General features: G+C 42.3%; 2 pseudogenes; both read right to left on the reverse strand.

Annotated features, from left to right (window-relative positions):
- Positions 1 to 4,708: 4,708 nt before the first annotated feature.
- On the reverse strand, positions 4,709 to 18,394 carry LOC146979444 (uncharacterized; annotated as a pseudogene).
- A 1,794-nt stretch (positions 18,395 to 20,188) lies between these two features.
- On the reverse strand, positions 20,189 to 21,250 carry LOC146979445 (uncharacterized; annotated as a pseudogene).
- Between the last annotated feature and the right edge of the window lie 360 nt (positions 21,251 to 21,610).

Here is a 21,610-nt window from a genome sequence, read left to right on the forward strand (position 1 = left end):
GTATCCTGACTCTCTTGCCTGGCCGTCTTTATCACCTGCCTGTTGATCTTTGATTTAGTAAACTGTCTTTTCCCAACTGCAGAGTCTCTGTGTCTGCTTTTAGTCACATATTGCCCAGAAGAAATGTTCCAATGATTTTTTTTTTTTTTTTTTACAGTGTATATACATTTTCAACATTCATTTTTAGTAGTTAAGTGGATACAACATCTATTTTTTCCCTGTTAAGGGTTTTCTTGGGAGTTTTTCCTCAGTTGATGTGAGGATGTTGTAATTAGTGTGAATGCTGAAGGAACACTATTGTTCTTCTGTTCGGCCATTTTCTTCCGCCTTTTTACGGTCTTCTTCTAGTCCTTCATACTTTGTGCTATTTCAACAATTCATATATCAAAATGTGCAGCTTTTTCTGGACTTTATCGGATGTATTCAAATTTTTCATACTTTTTCAAATATTTAACTTTTTCTGATTTTTTTCAGCTTTATAATGGGTGTGTGTTGCGTCTAACGAGCAGAGCTAGAGTGGTGCCAGAGTGGAGAGAGGCAAAAAAACATTCTAGAGTTTTTCTGGCTAAACTGTCAGCACGGCCACAAATTAAACTCTAGACAAATTATTTTCTCCAGTTTTGTAGCCACACTTGTCTTCTGGCTAAAATTCTGGTCAAAAATGCAAAGAGACTTAGATAATAATTTAAAATATTTTTTAAATGCAGCCAGGGAGCTCTCTGCTCTCATTCAGCCCAATGCATTTTTTTCACAGCAGCAGGAGAAGGAGCTCAACTTTGTAACTTGCTGTTAAGTGCTTTTTAATTAATTTTAATTCACCAAAAAATAGTCACAGGTCACAAAAAAGTCCTCTACTTACTTGTTGTGGCTCATTTATACTATTTTCTTCTTTTTTTTTAAGCATCATTGAAAAATCTCACATTCATCAAAGTCTCAACCTCTCTTCTCCATAACTCTGTCTGCAGTCCAGTTGGTAAGGTGGCCGCTTGCCAACCCTAAGGTCACTAGTTCGAATCCAGGCTGAGCAATCTTGTTATGTGATGTAGAATTCTGCTCCCCTCCCCCACCCTCAATTGGTTACAGGTGTTCGTTAAGAGACGCATTAATTGCTACTGCCACCGTTTGCAGCACATCATCACATTACAATGGCAACATGCTAATGTCTGTGCTCTCTGTGGTGAAGCGGCAGAGTAAAGGTTTAGTGATCATGAGATTGTGGGTTCGATTCCTGGTTCAAATCTTGCCTCAACAACAATTATAGTGAATTATTTTCCCAGTCGTCCTCTGTTGACTTCTGATAACTTGCTTCATGTTGAAACTGCTGCTCTCAGCCTGAAATTCACAGAAATTTTCATTCTAAGTCATTCAAGCTTGACTCTCAAGCTTTCTTGGTGTTGACACAGTGTGTTTCCAACAGGTGCAGCTTTGGGCTCGTTAACTTCAGAGTGAGACAGAGTGCAGCTCATCAACAGACAACAGTCTCTGTAACTGTGTGTATACTGTGGTTTTGAGGCAGAGTGAAAGTCTACTGACCATGAGGTTGTGGGTTCGATTCCTACCTCGGTCAAACATTTGTATGGTGATCACTGCTTGCACTATTTGCTAATTCTGCAACAGCGTTCAGCTGCTTTCAGCATTCACACCATTTCCATTCTTGGAAATGCTTTTTCTAGTTAGTGTGACTGCTGAAAGCAGTCACACTATTGTTCTTCTGTTCGGCCATTTTCTTCCGCCTTTTTACGGTCTTCTTTTAGTCCTTCATACTTTGTGCTATTTCAACAATTCATATATCAAAACGTGCAGCTTTTTCTGAACTTTATCGGCATTACTTTTCTCTTTTTAACTATTTATACTTTTTAAAATATTTAACTTTTTCTGATTTTTTTCAGCTTTATAATGGGTGTGTGTTGCGTCTGGAGACCTGAAGGTTGCTGGTTCAAATCTTGCCTCAACAACAATTATAGTGAATTATTTTCCCAGTCGTCCTCTGTTGACTTCTGATAACTTGCTTCATGTTGAAACTGCTGCTCTCAGCCTGAAATTCACAGAAATTTTTATTCTAAGTCATTCAAGCTTGACTCTCAAGCTTTCTTGGTGTTGACACAGTGTGTATCCAACAGGTGCAGCTTTGGGCTCGTTAACTTCAGAGTGAGACAGAGTGCAGCTCATCAACAGACAACAGTCTTTACAACTGTGTGTGCACTGTGGCCTAGAGGTGTAGGGGAGGAAATATTCATCAATATTTAACAATATCTCCCCAATACGTGTCTTGTCTTTCCGGTGTTAAGATGAGGTTTTCAAAATAAAGTAAAGTAAATACTCGTTTAATCTGACTCCATTTAAAAATAACTTTACTCTTAAATATTGGTGGAATTAAAAGTTAATCAATCATTTAAAATATAAACACTTTAAGAATCAATTCTATTGTTAAGAAAACAGGAATCAATCTTAGTTCAGTGATGGATTATTAAAACCACTCAGTGACCTTCTTAACATAGAAGAATAGCCTTGATGCCTGGGTTGAAGTATTCAGAGGTATAAGAACATGATACTCAATCTTGTCTGTCCAACTCAGAGGTTAAGGGTGTGAATAGTGTCCAGTGAAACTTACCATATAACTAAGATCTTTTTAGACTAACTTAGTTCAGGGATGGCAGATATAGACTTAAACTATTCAGTGACCTTCTTAACATAGAAGAACAGCCCAGACACCTAGGTTGAGATATTCAGAGGTCATAAAATATAACTCAATGGTTAAAGGACATGATACTCAATCTTTTCTATTCAACTCAGAGGTTAAGGGTATGAATGTTACCAAATGAAACTTACCATATAACTAAAGACCAAATAAATATCCAATAACAGATTCTTAATTATTTAGAACAAAGTCTCAATAAGGCAATATCAGAAATGAAGGGTTAACATTCCAGTTTATTGTGATGTACAAAATGAACAAACTATAGCAAATAGTAACAATACTTAAGAAACAGATAATGCAACACACTCGATGTGTGGGAGCTCTGGTAAGCAGATCAACTCGAAGTGAGGTTCTTGCTCTTTCCCTTAAATACCCAACCAGAACAGAAACACTTCTAATTCACATAACAATTGGGACTTTGCATAGAGACACCATTCGCATCTGGAGACCTTTGATCATCAGGGGTCTTGACAATAAGTCACCTAGATCCTTTCACTTCTCGCACTGAGACCAACAGAGTGAATCAAGTAAACAGAAGGTGTTACATTTTAGAGTGATGAGAAACAGTTCCCAAATGATGAGGTTTGAGCCTAGGTGGTTGATTAGTTTACAGATAATCAAAAAGGCAGAGAATGGTGACATTCAGTCTAGAGAAAACTTAGACAACATTTCAGGGTGGGTGTCTGACTGTCTTACAGAGGCAAAGTCAACGTCTAGTGACCATGAGATTGTGGGTTCGATTCCTACCTTGGTCAACCATTTGTATGGTGATCACTGCTTGCACTATTTTCACAAAAAAAGTCCTCTACTTACTTGTTGTGGCTCATTTCTCTCTTTTTAAAGCATCATTTAAAAATCTCACATTCATCAAAGTCTCAACCTCTACTTCACCATGAGTATTGGAATAGCCCAGTGGATAAGGTTCATGCCATTCAACCACAAGGTCACTGGTTCAAATCCCACCTCAGCAGTCTTGTTAGTGTGTCAGCCACTTTGAACTTTAAAGACCTGCTCCCATGAAAATCATGTTTTTCGTGCTTTTCACATGTTCCTGTGGCATTTTTCTTGTGTTAGAGCACATATCAGCAGAAAAGGAAGTGCAAAATTGCATTTCTGAATTTTTCTGCATTCAAATTGCTGTGAACCAATGGCAGATGCAAACTGGCAGTTTCAGGGAGACTGGAGCTGACGTGTCACAGCTCCAGGGGAGGGCACTAGTGCTACAAGCTCCCGCCCCGCTCTTCATCTGGCTCAGAGGTGAAAGGCTTGGCAGCTCGGTGTAGCTGTTAAGGTACAACAGGTATAGCTCACCCGCGGCGGCCAGTCGCGTATAGCTGTAGAGGACTTCATGACCTGAAGTAACCTCTTGCTGTCTTCTCATACGAACACAGGTTCTTTCTGATGGTGTTTTATACAGCTACCATCCACCATAAATAGTAAATATGTAAATATTTGCTCCAGTATCGATTAACTTTCATTTACCATAATCACTTTATGATAAATATATGATTATGAGCAACAGAAATTAAATAAAAATTGTTCAAATTAATAATTTTCAGATATTGTCCAATGTTTCAAACTCACACACATTAAAATTATGTTCTGCTAAATGTATATAAGACTGCTCTGACTTCAGTCTGACAAACAGCTAGTATATTTGTTATTTAATTTTCTACCTCCATTACAAGTAAAGACCACCACAGTATTTTTCTTTTAGATATTTAATTGTTATTGAAAACACAGCCAGAACAAAACAAACAAAACAAACAAAACAAAATAAAAAATGTACACACCCAAACTATAATACAACAAACAATAATTTGAGTTCATTTTGTTATTTACATTTCTTCTCATCTTCACTCCAATTTGCTGAGGACCCCCACCCCAGCCACCCGGCCCCCACTTTGAAAACCACTGGGCTCATGGCTACGCTATCATTGGTGAAACTGCTGATCTGAAGCCTGTTGTAGTAGACTGCCTTGTGTCAAATTAACAATTTATAAATGTACATGTAAATATAGTAAGTAGTACAGTAAATATAGTAACTAGTGTGTGCAATATACAATATTAGTGCAGTGCTCAATATTATCTAATATTTATGTGTGTTTGTGGGTGCATGTGTGTGTGTGTGTTGGTGGGGTTGAAGGTGGTCACTTCCCCCTCTCTGCAACCCATCTGTCCCTTTCAGTCGCATAGAAGGCAGACTGCTGGAACTCCATCCAGGTCATCTCCTTGACCATGCCCTGAGCCTGATACAGGGACAAGACCCGGGAAGGACAGTAGATATACTTCCCTGGCACCCCGGGGAAGCTGGTGTGTGTGTGTGGGCTGTTCGGGCCCTGTTTCAGTGGAAGGTGACAGAACCTGCACAGGCGGCCTGTTGGCAGCTGCACCTCCGACTTCCGCTTTGCCCTCTCATCTGCCACCTTCTTCCACTCTGCCCCCCTCTGTCTAGCAGCATCTATCTCCCGCTTAAAAAAAGGAGAGGCGGCAAAATCATTAAACGGCATTCGGGGGTTTGTGAGGCCTTCACTCGCATAGGTCTTAAAAACCTTGGTGGAGCAGTAAAAGTACTTCACAGTTTTTGTTTGATAAAACAAATGGATTGAAGAGCCATCACCCAGATACCTCGACTTTGGCTGACCACAGGCTAAGCAGTTTCTGGTCTTCTTCTTTGGCTGCTGTTGCTGCTGCTGTGGTTGTTGCTGCTGTGGTTGCTGCTGTTGTTTTTCCAGGATCTCTGTCACAATCTTCTCCACTGTGGCCCGGCTCAGTGCCTCCTCCTGAGGGGGAGCCACAGCTGGAGGGTTCACAGTCGCAGGAGGAAGGGTTGTGACAGGCACACTGACCGTATGGCTGCCTGTCGTCAAACTTTGCCACAGCTGCTGTGTCTCCAATACCTTCTCTGGGCTGGTGTTCAGAGCAGAGCTGGTATTCTTCAATTTAGCCAGATGCTTGACATATCTGGAGATATGCTGCCATGTGGTAGGATGAAGGAGGCTGTTGGGGTCGGTGCACTCCCTCTGTACCATTCCAGCATAGTCTGCATCCACCCGCTTCAGTATGTCTTTTGATCCATGGTGCACGATCAGAAGCCCATCGATGGCAGCTCTCATTGGATCAGTCCACCGGCTGTGGTCCAGCACTTGAATAAGACCCCCTGTCTTAATGGGTCCAGTGCGGGTGGCCCGGGGAGAGGAGGAAATGGGCAGTGGTGCTACATCTGGCAGGCGTGAAAAATAAAGCATGTGATTATTATTGTGTTAAATTCTGAATGTAAGAGGAAAAGCAATGTGATTATTTATTAAAAAACTTTCAACATCAGTTACAAATTGTAGATTTGGCAAGTGTAAAGAGTTGTATCAAATAACACTAAGATTAATAAGATTTGTTAAAGTTATTTTACATTTTGCGTGCACAAGCTACATTGTTTAAAATATTATCATGATATTAATTCCAACGAAAGTGACCAAGTCTGTTTTAAGATGTGAAGTTTTGTATGAGGGATGGTAGGTGGGCTTTAATTTGAGTGACCTGTAGTCATGGAGGCCTGAGACTCGGCTTTGACTGTGGCAGACGCTGGTGGCTGGGGAGGAGGCTGGGACTGAGACACAGCTGGAGGCTGGGAGAACTGCTGGGAGAACAACACTGGTGGAAGTGGTTCATCTCGGGCAGTGCCACTGGTGTTCTGAAATACAGAATCAAATAAAGTTAAATTTAGTGAGTCAGTCTGTTTCAGCCAGCTAATGGCAGTGAGGAGGCAGTCTGGATTACCTGAGAGTCCGTGCTCCCCACAGCAGCCGGGCATCGATGTGCTTCCTCCTGGGCAGAGGGCCGCTGCTGTGTCTCCATGGGAACTGAAGCTGAGGTGCTACCCTGTGTTTTATGCTTGTCCCACTTTAAAACAACAGGGCGACAGCCTGGCTCCACATACCCCAGCCCAAATCTCTCCCCTGTGTCCCTGTTTGAGACCTGCAGAGCTGGATATTTGACCCTCCCTGTCACCTTCAAAGAGGACTGGTTGAGTTCTGCAATCAGCAGAGGGTCAAACACAGCTGGCAGCTCCACATCAGGCTGTTTCAGGTCCACCAGCCTCTGGAAGTTCCAGCGCACCACTCCAGTCATGGCCTGGGCCTGGAAAAGTTCTGCAGACACTCGGTTGCCTGTTACCCACTGGGCCTGGTGATAGTGGAAGCCCTCTTGCTGGGAGGTGCCTCTCACAGGGATCTAGATTGGTACGGCAGCCCCCTCGCCCTTGATGTAGTTGAGCTGCAAGGTGCCGCCTGTCGGAGGAAAAATAAGATCCAAAACAGGGCCAGTTGCGATCAAGGATCTCTTTTATTCCAACATGTAATTAGTACAAAATAATGGTATCGAATATGCTCAAAGGTTATAAAAGTTGTTCATCAAAGTTATAAGAAAAATCCCCTCAGAGTATCAACATAGCTCCACACGGCGATCAGAGTAGACTGAGCTTTGGTGCAGTAGAGTTTACGCCACTTAGAAAAAATGGACATAAACCCGAGCCTGTTCCGGACCAGACTAAGTTCTTATCTCTTTGTCTTCGCTTTTTATTTACGATCCTCCCTTCTATTCAAATGACGGTTGACGATGATGGTTCGACTACGATCTGCCCCGCTGATTTGTTCAACTAATATTATATGACATCACACGATGCTAATCCCCGCCTTCATGGACGTGTCTTACTATGGCACGTGTTGGGGTTCATCCCAAGTTCAGCTTCATTGGCGCCACACAGTCTTGCTGACGGGCGTTATCTATGTTACCCCCCTTGACTCCCTCTGTAGGCACCTAGACACCAAACTTACGATGCACTCCCACGCATGCGCACAGCCTGACGATGCACTCCCACGCATGCGCACACTCTGACCACTCCTCCCTTGCTTCCTCAGCACTCTCTTGGTTTCCTCATGCTCACCCCTCCCTTCTCTGTCTCTCTCTGCTGTATCAGAGCTCAGTGCTTTTCCTTTTTTTTACCCAACATTCCCCCCTGTGAGACTTGCAAAGTCTCATCAAATCAAAAATGACATATAATGCATGATTACAGCAGATGATAAAGACAAAACAATCAGTAAGTAAAGAGTTTCAGTAGGTCAAAACAATATTTTTTCAATATTAACCATAGTGTGTTTACCAGAATCAGTTAAAAGCAGAGACTAAAAAAAATACTAAAAACAACATGTATGATGTGAGTCAGACAGCAGTTAGTTGTGACTCATAATGCAGTAGTGGTGGCATTAAAATATTAAAAACCATCAATAAATGTTCAACTATGTATTTTATGTATTTAACCACTGTAAGTTTCACTATTTCACTATTAATAGATACACATATGTCTTCCGCAGATGTAGTTGTTGGCAAATTGGTTACATGGTACGGCAGTAGATCAAAAGAATTAGTAGGTTCTTGTCTATATGAGAATATGTCTTATTAGTAATTCTAACATAGTAACAAGTCATTAAGATACTTATGTATTTGCCTTGTCTGAGTATGACAACAGGTATATCAACAGTAAATCAGAGGGAACAGGTGTAATGTCCATCAGCATCAAAGCTCTTCTTCATGGTGTTTTCCTTCATGGCTCTGCCTTCCTGTCACAACTTGTGATTCTCGTGAGCCAATCTTTTCTTGTCCCTTAGCTGATGTAGTTTCTTCATGTGTTGACCATTCTCTGTCATCAGACAGTTGTTTTTTAGTTCTTAGTTCTTAGTGCCTTCATATTGTGGCTTAGCAGTGGCGAGTGTTGACCAGTTTTTCTGCATGCTGCGTTACAGCTTCTGTAGTAGTTGCATTCATCTCAGGATACACAACTGTCATGGCGTAGTTGGTTGCATCTCCACTTGGATCATACGTGATGGTTCTGATATATGTAGTAGCGATTCCAAGGTAGGTGTCGGCTGCATCATGGGTGTCCCTTATACTGCGATGGAAGATATGGACTCATCAGCTGTCCCATGTACAACGATCGCGGTTGAGGTTACATTGCCACGTCTAGACCTCAGGCTGGCTCGGCTATGTATGTTCCATAGCGAGGAATCACCCCTGGCCTTGATGGCACCATGAGATGGTTCGCTGGCCTTTCCAGGTATTGCCTGCACTGGTCTTGTCTCGTAGTGGTCTGTCATGGTGTAACTGTCAGTAAGGCAAACAGAAATATCATTAATACACAGAAAAACATATATAAGTAAAATATATCTTCTCCTAAGTCAATCTAGCTGAACTTAGGGGCCTACACTTTAATATCATATCCAAATCAAAGCAAACATATGACATTAGGGCCTTAAGTTGGTGTTTGAAAGCTATCATATGTTATGGAGCCATGTTACTGTCTCCATTAGTTGGTCTCTCTGCGAGGTGGTATCACTGGCTCCTTCCAACTAAGGATCTGCTGCACCTTTTTCTGCAGCCATATATTGTCCTCGAAGGATCATCTGCTCTACAGCAATGGTTAGGAGGAATAAAACTCTTACCGTCGACTTACAATGTAGTTGATGTTACCAAGATGACCTTCAGTTGTCCTTCACGTCTGGGTTGATTCTCCTTCCTTTACAAAAACCTCAACATACATCCAGTTGCCTGGCTGTAGTCTTTGGTTTGGCTCTGTGATAAGAACTTTTACCTGTTTAAATAAAACTTTGTGGATTCTAGTATTAGTGCCAAAGGCAAAGCATCTTATCAAATTCAGCCCGTGTTTACTGTCAACTGTTATTCTAAACAGTTTGGATTTCACTATTGACTGAACTGATGGTGTTTGGCATACCAAACCTCGGAACCACTTCTGTACACCAGAACTTGGTTACTGACTTACAGTATGACCTGGTGCTTTTGTTGATACTGCTTCTACTCCTCTACAAAAATTACATTTCAATCATGTCAACAAAATCTACCATAAGATGATGAAATGGACCATCACATGATGGTATCTGCGCATCGGCGCCGAAAAAGCTTTTCGCGTATTATATTTAGTGCAAACTTCTACATTCTTGTAGTCTTCTATCCACTGTTTCCACCAAAAATGGGGACAACCAGTAGGTGTCTGATTGCTTCCCCCCTGGCGCAGTGGTCCTGACCATGCGCCATCCTAACCGTACACATAAGTAAAAACAGTGGAAGAACAAAATGATCTGCTTGATTTCGCCGCAAACTCTTGTCTGGTCATCAGTATTTTCATAATAGTACGCCTTTTGATCTACACAATCTTTTCTGTGGTAAATTACTATCCTGTGCTTGGATGAGAGAAAAGATAGTTGTTGAGGGTTCCCTGCCTGCAATGTGTGATTTTGCTATAAATCATCACATGTATGCATGCATAACATCATATGTCACCTGTACACAGTCATGAGGAGTTCCATCTACTGGTGTGACCTGCTGGATTTACTGTATTGCACAAGTTCTGGGATAGTTAACAATGCACATGTACAGTAAAGTATCACCAATTTATGTATAAGGCTGCCAAGCCTTGGTTACAAGGTGGCAGTCTGATTTCAATGTTGTCTAATTTTATGCTGCAGTATGTAAATGGTTACTTTCCTGTTTTAACAAAGTTGTTTCAGTCATATCATTCATATGTAGCTTTGTGATATAATTTTTGAACTGCTGCTCTAATAAGAGCATGCACGGGTGACGTTTTTCATCATTGTCACACTAATCCATGAACGACTGTATTCTGCCATTCTCAGAGATGAAAGTACTTCTACAATGTGGTTTTGATTACCTTGTGTCCTCCTTTAGCTAAAGCATTTAAACATTTACAAAGTATTTTTATATTGTTCTTTAGTAGTAGCCTGACAAACCAGACTATATCATTAACATGTCTAGTCTGGCAACGACCGGTAGACCTCGGAGTCGGCTCAATCCAGGGGGTGAGATGAAGGCTGTCTTTCAAACTGCCTCTGCACCAATAGGGTAGCGCTACGACCAATCAGAGCAAAGAGCAGGATGACGTTAGCCTGACAAGCCAATTAAAATGTATGTCGTCATCGCGTTAAGCCCGCCCAACGACTCTCTAAACAGATAGAGCGCTGTGATTGGTGAACACAAGCGGTCTTCGAGACTCAAAAAGTTCCTATGGCTCGTTTCTAGACCCACCTATATTTGCTGCTGTTAGGGTGCGTCTAGATTTCTAGGCTACTTTAGTGGGGCTGCAAACCAACAAATCATCTACATATTGAAGGATTTAGCTATCTAAATCTAAGTGTTGTAGGTCTAGGGTCAGTACTTTGTTAAACAAAGATGGACTTTCTACATACCCTTGTGGCAGTCTGGTATATGTATACTGCGGCCCTTTGTAGGTAAATGCAAAAATGTTTTGAAAATCTGGGTGAATAGGAACACTAAAAAATGCAGAACACAAATCATCTACTGTAAACCATTTACTGTAGATTAGTGCTACACGATTAATCTAATCATAATCGCAAATCACAATATTATCTACCATAATCGCAATCGCACATTTTTATCAAATTGTGCAGCACTACTGTAGGTGGTAGGCTATATGTAAGAATAAGGTGTAAGGATCTGGGACGATGGGAGTTTTAGATCCTACAACAGAGTTGACAGCTTGTAAATCATGTACTAGTCTATAATCATTAAACTGTGGTTTTCTGATTGGAAAATTAGTATGTTTTAGATACAGTCTTTGTTTTTTACCAACACTCCAGCTTTTAACAGCCGTGCGACTGTTGGCTTAATACCTTCAATGGCATGTTGCTTCAGTGGATATTGTCTTTGGTTTGGTAGACTTCACCTTTTTTCCTTTTTTTTTTTTTTTTTTTTTTTCCTCATCTGTTTTGTGTTGATTTTGACTTTCGTGTAGACTTAAAATTTCTCAGTTGCTGGTCCAATAAAATTTTCTTTGTCATTTCCTCTTCATTTTTCTTCTAGGGATATTATGCTCAAGTAGTCTCTGGGAATGTCTTGACCTTGAATTGTCCCTGTCAGTGGTCTCATCTTGTGATTGAGTGGAGAGTGGTGACACGGTAGTCACCCTCCTGGTTCCTCAATTGCCAATTTATAGCGTCTGTCCGTTGTCTTGTGGGACAGTCTCTGTATCAATGTCCTGGTTGTTGACATCGCCAACATAGTTCATCATAAGATGTGTCGTCATAATCTCCCTCATAAAACTGAATTTGTTGATATAATTTCTTTTGGTATCTCGTCAGGGCTCCTCTTTGTGCTGGTCTCCATCTTCTTGGAGGATTCGTTCTGATATCCTCCACTTGCTGTGTAATGCACATATATAAATGGTGCACTTGGTCTTCCTGCAGCCGCTGGATTTGACAATGGAGAGTTGGTGACTTGTGTGGTGGCTTGGGTTGCAGGTGGTTGTGTTTCTGTTACTACTGACTGTGGTGGGCTTGATTGGGTCACTGTCACTACTGGAGCTTGTGTGTCTTCCTTATCCTTCTTCTGCTTGGTGGGTTCACCAAGCTGCTGCTGGGCTAGTTTGTTTAGCTGTTCATTCTTTTCTTCTGCCATTTGCTTTCTAATCACATGCATTAATAGGGATTCCATATTCCCTAGTACCATCTTCACACCTGCTGTACCTTCTTCTAGCTTCCCGATCCACTTGTGTGCTCCTTCAGTGAGGTCTGGCAGTCTGCCAGCCAGGCCAATCATATCCATAAAGGACAATGATTCACGCTTGGTTTGTCCACTGGCTCTCGTTGATGGACACACTGAAGTTGCTACTTCTTCATCCTCCTGTTGGTCATTTGGAGTCCGGAAGTCCAAATCTCGTGGGCCCAATCTTTTCCATTTTGCATTTGCAATGGTTCGCTCTTCATTTGCCTTGCATTCATCTCCTTTGCTCCCGCCTCTTCTCCATTCTTCAATAACTTTCGTAATACTTTCTTAAATTCTTCTTCATCTTCATCCAGCTGCTGTATCGTCCTGTTTACATCAGTTTGTGACATCATGGCCCTTTTTTTTTCTGCTCTACCAGCTGAGCTTAGGCTGTATCCTTGTGTCAGTTTTTTTGGAGTGATCTTTGGTTCAGGTGAGAGGGTTCTTGAGGTGTTGTTGATCATTGGCTCTTCAGGGTCATATGGTGGCGGTGATGAGTTTATTGTCCACATGGGAGTCATCAGAACTCTTTCTTCTTTTGCTCCCACAACCCCTGCCTGTGTTTCAACTCCATCAGGGAAATTTTTTTTTTTTCATCGGTGATATCAACAGGCGCCGTGGACACAGGGTTCGTTGTTGCCATAGTCCTTCTTGTCCAAACCACTGCAGCACTTCTCTCTCTTTTGTTTGATTGTCTTCTCTGTTGTCATTGGAGTCTTTTTGCTGCACAATGTTTGATGTCGACTGCCACTTCATCACAACATTTTTCAATGAAGGTTCCAGCTGTAGGCCACTATGCCTCTCTAGACGTTCTCCTATGCCTTTTTACCATACATTTTTTGAACTTGCATCTCATGTTTTTTTTTGGTGCTGTCTCTGTATTCCCTCCATTGGGATCAACATCCCATAGTCTTTTTCCTCAGTTCTGCTCCTATGCTTAACTATCTTCGCTGTGTCTCTATTTGCTTTGGTTTGTTAAGTGTGTTTACTTAGTTTGATTTGCCCCTTGTCTATCCACTACTGTTGCCACTTACTGTGGTTTTAACTTTTAGATGGCCTAAATTGTATCTTTTATTTTTATTATTTATTATTGATAGTTATAATAGTTTATTTATCAGTAATATTTTCTTCCTTCTTATTTTATGTTATTGTGATAACAGTGGCATGTGTTTTTATTATTATTTTTTTTATATTGGATTTAAATGTTTAACTTTGAGTTTTGCTCTCTCTCTCTCTCTCTCTCTCTCTCTCTCTCTCTCTGTCCAACTTGTGTGTGTCGTTATCAGTTCCCCAATTAGCTCTCCTAGGGATGGCAGTACACAGAGTAGAGTGGATTTATGGTACTTTCCAGACTATCTTGGTACTCCCCCACAGGCCTCTGTTGGCCCGCTTACACAGCAGCTCAGGGAACTTTTCTGTGACTGTGCCAGATTTAGTAAATAATGTTAGATGTCAGTTTTATTATTTTAACTTAATTTTATTTTCTATATTACTATTAAATGTGCTTTCGTCCTAGATGTATTTTATATTCTCTTTGTTAAATAAATAAATGCTTTAATGATAGCACTGTCAATTCACCACAGTTTTTCTCTTTTACTCTAGTTACTGTGTTTCAATCATCCTCCAAATTACCCCAGTAAGAAACACTACGAACATTAAACCTGTCAGTATTCCTAGGAAAGCATATCCTAGTTCAGTTTGTTCATACAAATTCTCTAATGACTCTATTTTGTCAGATTTACACATACACTCACACACACATAGGCCTACACACATACAGTATATATACGTCGTCTAGTTCTATATTACTACTCACTATTAATGCAGTTTACACAAGCTGGTTAACATATAGATATATATACACTATTTACAACCGTGCACGAAGTATAGTACCTCACGTACTATACACTCTGGTCAGCAGTCCTCCCAATCACCATGAGAGCGGGATCCTCAGAGATTTAAACTTAGTACCTCACGTACTATACACTCTGATCAGCAGTCCTCTCAATCACCATGAGAGCTGGATCATCAGAGATTTTCAAACTTCAGCACCTATTGTACTGCTCTGCTCAACAGTCCTCTCAATCACCATGAGAGCTGGCTTATCAGAGATTCTCTAAATTCAGTACCTGTTGTACTGCTCTGCTCAACAGTCCTCTCATTCACCATGAGAGCTGGCTTATCAGAGATTCTCTAAATTCAGTACCTGTTGTACTGCTCTGCTCAACAGTCCTCTCATTCACCATGAGAGCTGGCTTATCAGAGATTCTCTAAATTCAGTACCTGTTGTACTGCTCTGCTCAACAGTCCTCTCATTCACCATGAGAGCTGGCTTATCAGAGATTCTCTAAATTCCCTTATTCAGGTTAGCAGACCTCTCGATGTCTTGAGAGTGGTATCATCAGAATTTAACCTGGAACTTCCCCCCCACTTTGGTATTTTAGATTTATAGCACGCTGCCACTTCGATTAGTGAGAAGAATTTCACTCAGATCTTAACATAGCCGCATGCAAAGCAGTCCATGCCAGTCCAGCAAAAAACCCCAAACAGACTAATAGCCACAATCCAATCACCACATTCAGTGTTGTCTCATTCATTCACTCCGCACCATGGTTTTCTTTTTCTTTTCTTTTTTTTTTTCTCTTTTTCCAAACATGCACTAACTTATCTTCAATTTTATATATCCACAGACACAGATTCTAGACAGTGGTTCAGAACAGATAACATACAGATGGAGAGGTTAAAAGACATACAAAACATGGAATCTGCACCAAAGCTCAGTCAGTTGTATTTACGACCTAAGGTTTGGGAGTTAACAACAATTTACAGCTAGGTTCTTTAGGGGCAAGCTTATATTTTCTGAGTTATCTTACCTTGGCGGAGACCTGCACTCAGTCACACAAATTTGAGCAGAAAATTAACTGCTTTACCTTTAATTTGTGGCCACAAGTGTGATGAGTTGCAGGTTGTCCACCCCGGCACGTCCTCAGCTGCTTGCAATCCCTCCTGGCTGGCTTCGCCAATTATGTCGGAGGAAAAATAAGATCCAAAACAGGGCCAGTTGCGATCAAGGATCTCTTTTATTCCAACATGTAATTAGTACAAAATAATGGTATCGAATATGCTCAAAGGTTATAAAAGTTGTTCATCAAAGTTATAAGAAAAATCCCCTCAGAGTATCAACATAGCTCCACACGGCGATCAGAGTAGACTGAGCTTTGGTGCAGTAGAGTTTACGCCACTTAGAAAAAATGGACATAAACCCGAGCCTGTTCCGGACCAGACTAAGTTCTTATCTCTTTGTCTTCGCTTTTTATTTACGATCCTCCCTTCTATTCAAATGACGGTTGACGATGATGGTTCGACTACGATCTGCCCCGCTGATTTGTTCAACTAATATTATATGACATCACACGATGCTAATCCCCGCCTTCATGGACGTGTCTTACTATGGCACGTGTTGGGGTTCATCCCAAGTTCAGCTTCATTGGCGCCACACAGTCTTGCTGACGGGCGTTATCTATGTTACCCCCCTTGACTCCCTCTGTAGGCACCTAGACACCAAACTTACGATGCACTCCCACGCATGCGCACAGCCTGACGATGCACTCCCACGCATGCGCACACTCTGACCACTCCTCCCTTGCTTCCTCAGCACTCTCTTGGTTTCCTCATGCTCACCCCTCCCTTCTCTGTCTCTCTCTGCTGTATCAGAGCTCAGTGCTTTTCCTTTTTTTTACCCAACACGCCGTACCTGTAGAGGATTCCCTCTCCCACCTCAGGGTCACTCAGGCAGCCTCTCAGGATGTGGACTCGCTGAATCCTCCACAGTTTCAGCATGGAGGGCTTGAAGAGGAGCACATCATCCTGGTCCTTTGCCAGGTGGAAGTGATGCAGAACATCTTCAACTCTCTGCAGCAGTTCTCTGGGCTTCGGTATTTTGGTGCGACAGTGCTCTCTTATGTGCTGCTTCGTTGGATTTGCCGGAGAGATTCCACAGAAGCTGTATGCCGCTTTGAGCTTCTGGAGGTCACTCTGGTCCACAACAACGAAAGCAGCAGAGAGGAACTGGCAGAAGGAGCTGTAGAGAGGATGATGTTCTGACACACACTCTCTCGTAAACCGCCGCATGCAGTGGAACAGGTCTAACTTGACAGCCATGTCTCTGTTAAACCTGGTCCTTGACGCACTGCTGTTTAGTAGAGACCCAGAGGTCGCCTCTGCCACCATGGCCTCTGTGGTCTTCCAGCAGTCCCAGAGGAGGTGCTCCTGAGCCCCAGGGTCCAGGACCTTGAAGGCAGCACAGCAGTCCCTACAACACGAAAAAAATGTTGTTACATCTGGAGAAGATCTTATTCACAACACATGTTGTACAAAATGAGACTTGTTGTATGAATTTATAATTTATTTATTTATTAATAATTTGTATAAAATTAGCAGATTACACAGTAAACTGTGCAAAACGGATTAAAAAAGCCTGTGACCAGAAAACATTTAGTCTAACTATAAAACAAACTATATAATGTCAGTCAATAAAGAGCACAACAGGTTAAATACACAATAATCAGAGTTTTGAATTAAAACTTGTGATGTATACCTGTCCACCCAGTGGTAGCCTGCCTTCTCCACTCCAGCAGCAGACAGAGGCGCAGTTTGTGAACAGGCAAGGCAGGCAACTGCTTGGGGCCCCGAGCCATTAGGGGGCCCCCGAGGGTCGGGGCCCGAGGGCAGTTTTATCGACAGAAATATCTCAAAATGCGCTACCCGCAGTGACCGCACCCCCCTCCCCGTATCGTCGTATAGCGTCGATTTGCAATTACATCTCAGTGGGAAACCCCCCTAACGGGGCCCCATGTCATTCTCCGGACCTGATCCCAGCTAACGTTAACCTGTATGATGCACCAGCACCTTATCACTGGGAGTTTCTAATGAAGCCGAGGGGAAAAGAAGAGTCCACCTGGGAGCAAGACGTGAAGAAAAAAGAGGCGGAAGTAAAAAAGAATGCAAGACAGTGGTGGTAAGTGGAGCAGAGTGTAACGTGAACAGTAAATAACTGTTGAACAAATGCTAATAGTCTAACTGGGAGACACTTGAATAGCAGCTAATGTTAGCTTCAGACCAGTGGTGACCAGGCTACTTCACGTTTACAGTCAGTCAGTCAGTGGGACTGCACCTGACTGAGGGACTCGGTGCGTGCGGTTCTGGTGCTCCACTCGGTTACGGTGACAAAAAAAAAAAAAAAAAGAGTAAGGTTAACTTAACGTGGTCTCCTTGGCAGCAAGTAACAACACTATTAACTTGCTAGGTAGCAGGGTGACATAGTAAAGTTATGTTACAGTATTGAAGTGAGTAGCCTATTATTATAATAATAATAATATGAAAGTGTAAAAGTTAACAAGCTATTGGTGCTATGAAAGCTATGCCTAAGGAAAACATTTAAAAATCACTGGTTGGAGGGCCCCCTGGGGATTTTTGCTTAGGGCCCCAGCAGACTCTAAAATCGCCTCTGGCAGCAGAGTACCGTCGAGCCAGACCCTCATACATGGGATGAAGAGAGCGATCACACTCCGACTGCAGCATCACCCAGGACAGGATCATCCAGTTCTCGTTCATAATGGCATAAGATGACATGGTGCCAGAGGAGAGAACAACCTTCCTGGCCACTTTGCGGGTGTGATCAGACCTCAGGACCTGACCAAAAGTCCCCTGTAGCAGCAGAGTCAGCAGCTGCTCCTGCCGCTGATATTCCTGGATCAGGCAGTCGACCAGGTAGTGTGAAGAGATGGATACTCCACACCAGCCATCAGCATCGGAGTATCCACCGAAAGGAGCAGGGGTGTCTGTCTGTCTGAGGAGCCCGGTGATGGTTTTCTGGCCGTATAATCCTGCCTCAGCGTCCGTGATGTTCTGAACACTGAGCAGGTAGGCCAGGTGAGCTCTCTCATATTTAAGTTGGAGGACCTCTGTCAGCTGCTTTGCCATGTCCTCAGGTGATCTGCCACTACGCCTCATCTCATCCATCACAGTTTTACAGATGGCCTTCCTAAATGTGAGGAGAGCTGGCACGATGTTAGTAAATCTCCTCGGTAGCTTCTCCAGCCATTGGGGCTTGTCAGCATGCCAGTACTTCCTACAAGTCTTGCAGGTGAGCCGAGAGGCTAAAATGTAGTACTGACCGCTGGTGCCAATGATGACTCTTGGCCTTCCAACACCGGAAGAAACTACCTGAGGGTTGGGACATCCATGAAGACATGGCAGGACGTAATTGTTCCTCATTCTCTCCATAATTGAGTGCTCTGGCTTCCAAATGAAAAATGGATGGAGCTGAAAGTATTTTGCTGAGGGGAGCTCAGAGATGCTATCTATGAGCTCGGGCTGAGGTGGATGACGCCACAGGGACAGCATGTTCATGAGGTGGCGTACTGGACGGGAGCCTGGCCATAGCCCCAGCGCTTCCAACTCAGACTTCATCCATAATTTCTGCTGTTGTGAGCAGTTCCACTGTGCAACATCCTGATCATACCCAGGGACAGAGGCTGCGGGCTGGTGTGGAGTATGTGAGGGATCTGAGGCTGCAGGTTGTTCGACAGGTGGGGCTGGACACGGCAGAGCTGTAAAACGCAAACACAATATGCTACAAAAAACACTAAATACACATTGAAAAAAGACAGCTCCACATGAATGACAAACAATAAAAAAGAAAGGCTGAAGAAAGAAATACCTTCAACAAGGACTGTGTCTTCTTTCTCTTCCACAAAGGCAACATTCTGCGATGATGCATCTAGGGTGGTGAGATATAAACCAGAGAGGCAAGTGAAAAAAAGACATCACAGTAATGAACATTACTTACATATTTTTTCTCACAACACTTTTTTTTTCACAAAATTAAATATCTACCTTCAGGAAGAGATGGGGCTGCTGTTATCCCTGGCTCCACAGAAGAATGGTGGGAGACAGGCTTTCCGTGTGCTTTGAAAACCAAAGAGTAAAAAACAAACAAATCAGAAAGCAAATATTACCATTACATAACATTACTTAGCACATGAGTTCTGGTGATAATGCAATCTGGATAAATCAGAATGTAACTGATGTTTATGTACAGTATGCTGGTAGCATAACAGGGCTACTAATGTGAAAATACTTTGTCTCATACTTTGTCTCTCCACATCGGGCACTTGCTCCTGTATCCCAAGCTGTGTGGCGATGGCAAGCAGCTGAGGGGGGACAGGCAACGGGGCCTTCACTGTGGCTACGGGATAAATAGAGTTTTAAAATGAAGCATAATACATTTGGAAAAGTATAAAAGATGGATAAAAGTGAGATGTAAGTAAATTAATAAATACCTTTCACAGAAGAAATGATCACAGTGGGGTCTTCAGGCTCAGCAGGTCTGGAAACAGTAGCTGTTGGATTTGCGCTATGATGTGCTGTTGAAAAAAAAATCAGTGTCATTTTCCCCACACATTCGAATTTGATATACTTAATGCATCTGTCTTTACCTGTTGTCTCTGTGGTTAAGTAGTACAGGATGAAAATACCCTGTTTTTAATTTTTATGAGAGCCACTACATATTTGAAATAGAAAAACAGGTCCTTAACCTCTTTGAAATAGGTAAAGCACAGACACATTATCTATATAAAGTAAAAACACCAGCTGTCAATCAAAGATGTGGCATGTTAACCAATATCTAACCTAGTTTTTCTAGGTCACCATGGTATTTCACATGCCAAATCCTTGAACATCTTACAAGCATGCAAAAAAGGAAAACACTTACCATCATCGCTGACATGTTATTTCCTTAGGTTAGTGGGAGAACAAAAGAACACGAACATCAGAACAGGCCAGAACACGGCCAAAATAACAAACTAGTTGACTGAGAATCGTAATGTCAGGAGGATTCTGTTTTCACCAGAATCCTCCTTCCACACTGATGATGGAGAAACCTGTTGCTGAAGACACAGCTGTGGCTCTGGAGACTGCTGCAGGTGGCCCTGAAAGCACATGTAACATTAGACTTTTATCATGTACAGAACAGGGTGTAAAGAAACTTTTTTTTTTTTAAACAATTTTCTCTGTTTATAGTTATAAATTAGCTCCACTTACGTAGTTCGGTGACAAATTTAGATGGCGACAGATTCAACATCTCTCTCTCCAGCTCCTCATCCTCCTCCATCGCTATGAAATTAAACAGTAACATTAATAATGTATTAAGTACATTATATGTTCACATACAACACGTGTTTGCATATTTGTGTGAGCTCACTTAAAGATCTAGCAGCAGGTGTGGAAGCAGCTGATGTAGTGGAGGCTTCTGCAGGTGGTGGACACGGCTCAGCCCTTTGTTGCTTGAGCAGGTACTGCTGCAGGTTATACATCTTGCTGTTTTTGATGCACTTGAGTCCTAATATGAAGGCAGCATATCCGTCAGCCCTACTCTCCCAGATCTGCCTCCAAGTGTCCTTGGTCCTGACTCCAAAGCCAACAGCATTGTCACCCTCTGAGGCCACTGGTGCTGCAGGCTGCCTGGAGAGTAGGTACGTCCTCAGGTCTTCAATTTCCTTGAAGCTCCTGGCATAGTCCAGAAATGAGAGAAGGCTGTCCTTGCTGTGTCCCTGTGGGTTGAAGCTTCCATCTCTCCTCCTTGTCTACCTTATTGATGAGGTAGATGGTGTAACCAACATCATTCTCCAGGAGCCAGCGAAATGATTTCCCCTTGTACTTACCAAACTGAAGTACATACTCCCCCATCACCTCCTGCTGGTCAGACACATCCCCTCCACGCTGAAGGACCATGGTGAGAGCATCAGTCTTCACCAGGTCATGTTTCTGAGGGGGAGACTTGTCCTGAAGCGCAGGATTCGTTTTGATCCTCATGGCTTCATCAGAGGGGTCCTGCCGTAGATGGCCCGATGGACCCTTCCTGAAAGAGACCATGGTCCTTCCAGGGAAGAAGTTGGTCTTCTTCATTCTTTCCTGTACACAGCAAAACACCATATTAGATAAATATCTTTATATTACACAGACAGAAAGGCAGGAATATAGATAGATAGATAGATAGATAGATAGATAGATAGATAGATAGATAGATAGATAGATAGATAGATAGATAGATAGATAGATAGATAGATAGATAGATAGATAGATAGATAGATAGATAGATAGATAGATAGATATGTAAAGTTAATATATTAATTTATAGTTGTATGTGTCGTAATATAGTTGTTATTTTGTAGCCTGTATTCGTATGTGTCTTTAATCATCAGCTGTTTCCCCTTGCCTGTGATTGGTTCAGTGTGTGTGCGGTAGTGATGATTGTTTGTGGTTGTC

This window comes from Trachurus japonicus, chromosome 10 (genome assembly GCF_045865225.1).
Source record: "Trachurus japonicus isolate A0001 chromosome 10, Traja_1.0".
Classification (NCBI taxonomy): Eukaryota; Metazoa; Chordata; class Actinopteri; order Carangiformes; family Carangidae; genus Trachurus; species Trachurus japonicus.